The sequence below is a fragment of the Pan paniscus genome, chromosome 13 (genome assembly GCF_029289425.2).
Source record: "Pan paniscus chromosome 13, NHGRI_mPanPan1-v2.0_pri, whole genome shotgun sequence".
In the NCBI taxonomy this organism is placed as follows: domain Eukaryota; kingdom Metazoa; phylum Chordata; class Mammalia; order Primates; family Hominidae; genus Pan; species Pan paniscus.
This window is the reverse complement of record NC_073262.2, coordinates 89,658,244-89,666,143: the sequence shown is the minus strand read 5'-3', so window position 1 is coordinate 89,666,143 and position 7,900 is coordinate 89,658,244. Positions and strand designations below refer to the sequence as shown.

The following is a 7,900-nucleotide window of genomic DNA, read 5'->3' as shown; positions in this document are numbered from 1 at the left end:
TGTCAATAACTAGGACTCCTTTTTTTTTTCCCAACTGATTGCATTTCCCTAATGGATGTAAGTGTATTCAGTTTTAAAATATCTTCCTGGATCGATTTTAATAAGGTTTAATTCTCTAGGAAATATTCCATTACATCTATATTTTTATATTAAATATTATAAATACATAATTTACTATTCAATAATTTAATATGAAAATGTAGACTATTTTTGGTTTTTCTTGATTAATGTTGTTAGAGGTTTGTGTAAGTTTTTTATCTTTTCTAAAAACATACTTTATTCTATGCTGAATCTCCCTGTTGTGGCTTGGTTTTCTAAATTCCTTTATTTCTGTTATTATTACTTCTTTCTACCTTCTTAAGATTTACTATTTTTCTAACTTCTTCACTTAAACATTGCTCAGTTCAATATTTAGCTAATAATTTTCCAATTGTTTTGTCCTAGTACAGACATTTAAGGTTAACATTTTTCCTGTGAGTATACTTTTTGTTGTAGTCTATCAGTTGTGCTTCTCTTGTTTTTCAGATCTAAATAGTTTATAAATTGCAATATAATTTCTGCTTTAAGTTATAAAATATTTGGAAAAGCACATTTTGGCATTCTTTACTAATTTTATTGCAATGTTTTCAGAGAACATGTTTTGTGTGTTACCAACTCTTAGAGACTTTCTTTGTGGCCAAGTACATGAACAATTTAAAAATATATCCTATGGATGGACTTCAGGTGTCAGCCAAGATGAAGTAAGCCTGCTAGAATCTTTCTCTTTCACTCATTACAATTAAAAATTCAGGACAAAATACTAAAACACTTACCTGAGGATGATTCCGAAACAAAATAATAGCAAGAAGGTTGAGGAGCGACATCAAAACTCAAAAAATGACCAGTATGCCAATAGTGAGTTTCCTAGGATATTTTCCTTCAAGATCATCTGGTCTTGACTTAAGGATGGGCCAAATCAGGGAACAATGTGACGGGAACAGACAGCAAAAACTTTGAGAAAACCCTGGTTTTCTGTCAGAGTACTAAGAAACTGGGACCCTGAGAGGTGGAAAGTGGAGGTTGAAGGTGAAATCCCAATGTGTTTTTCTCTCCCTCTGCCCCAAGGCCAGCTTCATTGACCAGCTTCAGTGCATGTAGAGGCAGCAGCATGAATGTAAGCCCTAGAAATCCATCTTTCTGGACAGAGGAACCAGGAAAATGGGCCTCTAGGGGCCTCTGTGTGTAAAAACTGTGGAAGGAATTCCCATTTTTATTTTCAGTCTTTTCTTTCATTACTTCATCCCCCGGGTATATCCAGTAACACAGAACTGTGCAACTGTGTGGAAAACTTAGAAGACTCCTGGCCAGAGGGACTGGGAAAAGAGGACCCTGAGAGACAGACTCTGAGAGAGAAAATTATTTAAAAAGAAAAAAAGAGAGAGAGAGAGAAGCGGGCCCGCCCGGCTCGCAGCGGCAGCATGGCCGCAGCGCGGGGGCAGCAGCAGCAGGCGGCTGCGCGCGGATGTCGCAGGGTTTCGCGGCAGCATGACGGACTACCTGATCAGGGGCGGCACCGACTATGTGCCCGATAACTGGCTCCCCGCGCAGCAGCTCTTTGCCAGCGCCGACTGCCTCACCTACGACGACTTCCTGATTCTCCCAGGATTCACAGACTTCATAGCTGATGAAGCGGACCTGACCTCAGCCCTGACCCGGAAGATCACGCTGAAGACTCCGCTGATTTCCTCCCCCACGGACACTGTGACAGGCCGACATAGCCATTGCAGTGGCTCTGATGGGAGGTATTGGTTTCATTCACCACAACTGCACCCCAGAGTTCCAGGCCAAGGAGGTGCGGAAGGTCAAGAAGTTTGAACAGGGCTTCATCACGGACCCGGTGGTGCTGACCCCCTCGCACACTGTGGGTGATGTGTTGGACGCCAAGATGCGGCATGGCTTCTCTGGCATCCCCATCACTGAGACGGGCACCATAGGCAGCAAGCTGGTGGGCATTGTCACCTCCAGAGACATCAACTTTCTTGCTGAGGAGGACCACACCACCCTCCTCAGTGTTGGCTCCAGCAGGCCTGATGTTGAAAGAGGCAAATGAGATCCTGCAGCATAGCAAGAAAGGGAAGCTGTCTTTCGTCAATGATCCGATGAGCTGGTGGCCATGATCACCTGCACCGACCTGAAGAAGAACAGAGACTACCCTCTGGCCTCCAAGGATTCCCACAAGCAGCTACTGCGCGGGGCAGCTGTGGGCACCCCTGAGGATGACAAATACCGCCTGGACTTGCTCACCCAGGCGGGGGTAGACGTCGTAGTCTTGGACTCGTCCCAAGGGAACTCGGTGTATCAGATTGCCACGGTGCATTACATCAAACAGAAGTACCCCCACCTCCAGGTGATTGGGATGACAGCCGCCCAGGCCAAAAACCTGATTGACGCTGCGGTGGACGGGCTGCGCATAGGTATGGGCTGCGGCTCCATCTGCATCACCCAGGAAGTGATGGCCTGCGGTGGGCCCCAGGGCACTGCGTTGTACAAGGTGGCCGAGTATGCCCTGTGCTTTGGTGTGTCCATCATAGCCGATGGCGGCATCTAGACCGTGGGGCACGTGGTTAAGGCCCTGGCCCTTGGAGCCTCCACAGTGATGATGGGCTCCCTGCTGGCCACCACCACGTAGGACCCCGGCGAGTATTTCTTCTCAGATGGGGTGCAGCTCAAGAAGTACCAGGGCATGGGCTCACTGGATGCCATGGAGAAGAGCAGCAGCAGCCAGAAATGATACGTCAGCAAGGGGAATAAGGTGAAGATCGCGCAGGGTGTCTTGGGCTCCATCCAGGACAAAGGATCCATTCATAAGTTCGTGTCCTACCTCATAGCGGGCATCCAGCCCGGCTGCCAGGATATCGGGCCGCAGCCTGTCTGTCCTTCAGTCCATGATGTACTCAGGAGAACTGAATTTTGAGAAGCAGACCATGTCGGCCCAGATCAAGGGCGGCGTCCATGGCCTGCACTCTTAGGAGAAGCGGCTGTACTGAGGACAGCAGTGGAGGCCAAGGTGGTGGAAGGGGCGCACCGCAGTGTCCACTTTCAGGCACAGCCTCCCTCCATAACTGAGTGGTCCACAGACTTGCACTATAGGTTCCCCAGCTCCTTTCCAGGGAGAAAGGAGGGGAAGTTCTGAGGGGTCTGCAGCCTCTTGCTGGGCATCGCCTGCAGAGTCAGGACTGCTCCCTGGGCCAGAGTGCCCTGGGAACCCCCCAACACACACACACCAGCCCAGCCAGCCAGGCTCTCAGGCCCTGTGCATGCCTCAGGTCTTTCTTGCTGCAGCCTGCTCCAGCCCGGCCCCCACCACAGGGACAAGAGGCCCCTCCTGGCTTCTCCTGTAGGGCACCTCCCTGCCCCCAGCCCCCGAGGAAATGGTGCTCTCCTGGCCCTGCCTCTGGCACTTCCCGGGCCACTAACCCCTCAGCCATGTGGCACTTCTGAGCTCTTGACCTAGGCCAACAGGAGGTCTCTGCCCACTTCCCCGGCCCTGGGCTACCCTTGGGTCCTGCTCCTCAGGCCACTCCCCTGTCCCTGGCCCTGGGAAGGAGGCTTCCCTGATCATGGCCACCTTCCCGTCATTCCTGACTCACCACCGTCCCCAGGTATATCATTCCTGCCCTCTCCTCAGCTGCAGTTGAAGGCTCACTTTGCACAGTTTGGGACCACAATTGTATAATTGTTTATTAAATAATCGGAATAAATCAAGCAGGTCTCAACACCTCCAAAAGAAATAATAAAAATAAAAATAAATAAATAAGAAGTGAAGAAGAAAATTCCCTGGTGTACCCCCAAACTCTGCCTGAATGGAACACATCCAAAGCAGCATAGCAAAAGCTTTAAGAATTGTCTGTGAATCAGCTCCAAAGTCTTATACTAATCCCTGACTGTTTCAGATAACAATAAAGACTTTAAACCCTGAACTGACATTCCAACTAGCACCAGTGGAAGGCAAGATAGAACTCATGGTCTGAACCCAACTGGATTTATTAGTAAACAAAAAAATCTTCAGAAGATTTTAACAAGATGCAGACTCTCACAAGACATTACTCAAAACTTTGAAGATGCAATGCAAAATTGCTCAACATACAAATAATAAAAAAAAAATTGGACCTGTTTTCCACTGAAACAACAATCAACAAATGTCAAATCTAAGATGATCCAGATGTTGGAAAAAGACTTTATTGTAGCTATGATAACCATGCTCCGTGAGGCAAAGGTGAACGCTCTTGAAATTAATGGAAATAAAGACGTTCTTAACAGAGCACTAGAAACTACTGGAAAAAAAAAAAAGGGAAAAACTGGACATTTAAAAAGTAAAAAATACAACACAACACTTGAAATTTTAAAATTTCCTAGACAGGTTCAATAAGGAATAGAGATGACAGAGGAAAAAGTCAGTAAACTTAAAAATTGATCAATAAAAATTATCTAGTCTAAATAACAGAGAGAAAAGATTGAAAATGAAAATGGCCAGAGCCTCTAGGGCCTGTAGATAATATAATAACAAGATTCAAAAAATCTAGTAGTGGTGTCATTGGCATCTATGAAGTAAAGGGAAAAACTGATTGGTGAAGAAAAATATTTGAAGATATAGTGGATGAAAAACTTCCTCCAAGTTCAGTGAAAAATATAAATTTACAGAAAAAATTCAAGAAGTTCAGAAAAATAGTTTAAACCCAAACAAGACTTAAGGGAAATTATAACAAAGGGAAACTTGTAACCTTAAGAATGAGGATAAAGCAAAAGAAATGGCTGGGTATCTGAATAAATATAATTTAATATTTTTCTCCTCTCAGTTTATAAAAATATATATGACTTTTGAAATCAAATTTTATAACATTTCTAGAAAGGTTCCAATGTATGTAAATGTAATGGACATGAGAGAGCAAGTAGATAGAAAATCAGTAAGGACACAGAAGGCATGAACAACACTGTCAACCAACTTGACCTAATTGACATTTGTAGAACACTCTTGCCCACTAGTAGAAGAATGCATATTCTCCTCTAGTGCACATGGAACATTCACCAACATAGACCATAAAACACCTCAACAAATTCAGAAAAAATCAAATTATATTTTGTATATATTATACATTATATTTTCCAAACACGAGTAACAGAAAAAAATCGGTAAAGCACCTAAATATTTGAAAATTAAATAAACCATGAGTCAAACAAGTAGTAGAGTGGGAACTTGAAAAATATTTTGAAATAAATGAAAACAAAAATTAACTATGTAAGGAATGAAAGACATGTACTCCCACAGACTCCACAGATATTAAAAGACTAATAGTACCAACAACTCTATGCCCATGATTTAAACAGCTTAAATGTGATAGACCACTTCCTTGAAAAATGTAAATTACCAAAACTCACTAAATAGTAAATTGTCTATATCTTCATCTAGTAGAAAATTAAATATTTTATTTAAAAACTTCCAAAAATAAAAACTCTAATCCCAGATGGTAAATTTTACTAAATATTTAACAAAGAAATAATACTAATTTCACATAATTTCTTCCAGAAAAGGAAGCTGAGGCTGAGGGGTATATATTTCCCAACTCATTTTATGAAGCCAGGATTATCTTGATACCAAAATCAACAAAAAAAATTACAAGAAAAGTAAACTACAATGCACTATTTCTCATGAACATAAACAAAAAAGATCCTCAAAAATCTGAATCCAGTAATATATTTAAAAGATAATATTAAATTATCTTTTACTTTATTTAAATGAAAATTACAATTACGTATCTATTAGAATGCCTATAAAAGAAAACACACAAAAAAACTGACAATGCCAAGTGCTAGCAGAGATGCAAACCAACAGAAGCTCTCAAACATAGCTGAAGAGAATGCAAAATGGCACAGCCACTCTAGAAAACAATGCCTTATAAAGTCAAACATACACTTAGCATATAGCTCAATAACCCTACATTTTAGCATTTACCTAAGTGTGATAAAAACCCACATTCACACAAATATGGTAATTTTAAAACAAATGTGTTAGTTTCATCAGAAACTGGAAACAACACAAATGTCCCTCACTTGGGGACTAGATAAATAACTGTGATGCATTCATATAATGAAATACTATACAGCAATAAGAAGGAATAAAGTATTGATGCATGCAAGAAATGAATGAATCTTAACTCTATTATTCTAAGAGAAATAAACCTTTTTCCAAAGTTAATATACAGAGTAATTCCATGTATATTATTTTCTAGAAAAGGCAAAAGAAAATTGCAAGAACTCTACATGAAAAAAGAGCAAATTTATGGTACATAAACTTTTTAAATAAATTTTTAAAATACTTTGTGGGTGTTTGAAAACAATTTGCTTCACCTACTTATTGTTCATAGTGTTCTATATATGCAGCCTGTCATTTTATGAAAATTATGTCAAAATCTCCCACTACAATTGATAATTTGTCCATTTCAACTTTAATACTATTGATTTTTACTTTATGCATTTTTTCAGGATATTATTTGCTTTTAACATATAGGTATTCAGGATTGCTGTATTTTTTAATGAATTAGAGCATCACTTTTCCTTAAAGTCCTTTTTGTTTCAAGGCCTATTTTGCCTTTCATTAATATTGCAAAATAGTTGTTGGGTTCATCTTTGCCCGCATATGTTTTCACATTTCACTATTTTCATCTTTTCATTATGATCATGTGTAGGTGTATTTCTCATAAACGGCATGTAACTAGATTTAAAAAAAAAAAAATAGGTCTCATTCTGTCACCTGGACTGGAATACAGTGGCATAATCACGGCTCACTGCAACCTCCACCTTCTGGGCTCAAGAAATGCTCCCACCTCAGCATCCTGAATAGCTAGGACTACAGGCATGCGCCACCACACTTGGCTAATTTTTATATCTTTTTGTAGAGATGAGGTCTCACTATATTGCCCAGGCTGGTCTCAAACTCCTGGGTTAAGCAGTCTTCCTGCCTTGGCTGCCCAAACTGCTGAGATTACAGGCATGGGTTACTGTACCTGGTCACAACTGGATTTTAAAAATTTAATTTGAAATTACCTATCTTTTAAGAGGTAAATTTATCATTAGCATTTATGTTTTTAATACCTCATTTTGTATTTTATTTTATGTCTCCTGGTTTTTATTTACTTGTTTTTTCAACTCCCAAGTGCTTGGAATACCTTTTTAAAATTTACTTATTGCTCTTTCCTTTATTAAAACTGAATCTTTTATTAGTTTGTGTTTGTTTTAAATTCTATTGCTCTTCTATAGAGTTTATCCTTAAATATGTTACATGCATTCTTGACCTAACAGAGTGAAAATTTAATCACTATCACTAGCTCCCTCCAGAAAATCCGATTTGAGAAAGCTTTAACTCCAGTCATTCATCTCTGATTTTTTCATGCAAGTTGAGCTTTAACTCTAGTCATTTATCTCTGATTTTTTTCATTCAAGTTGAGCTCCATCTTTTTTTTAAAGCGCTCAAAATTAGTCATCACCATTATTTTTATTATTGCTTCTGACATTCGTTGTTTATTTAGATTCATCTACAGGTTAATTCATTTCTTTGCAGAGATGTTAATCCACACTTTAATCAATTTCTTTAATTTTGCATCCTATTCATTGTTCCCTCTCCTTCTTTTTCAAAGTGCATAATTTGATGTTTCCTTTAGATTCTGTGAATAATAATACTAATTACTATTTTCAATTCTAAATTTTCTGAATATTTTTAAATTTTATTTCTACTCTGTTATAACAAAATGTTATTTGGTCCTGGGTACCAGAAATGGATGCTGAGCCTCCTAGATGAGAGAAAAGCACTAAGCATCCCAAGTCTCAATACAATGATTTTTCAGCTCTTCATGTCACCTACCCGTGA

The 7,900-nt window shown here is 40.0% G+C and overlaps 1 pseudogene; it reads left to right on the top strand.

Moving 5' to 3' along the window:
* Window positions 1-228: 228 nt before the first annotated feature.
* Window positions 229-5,969, top strand: LOC100970353 (inosine-5'-monophosphate dehydrogenase 1-like; annotated as a pseudogene).
* The last annotated feature ends 1,931 nt before the right edge of the window (window positions 5,970-7,900 follow it).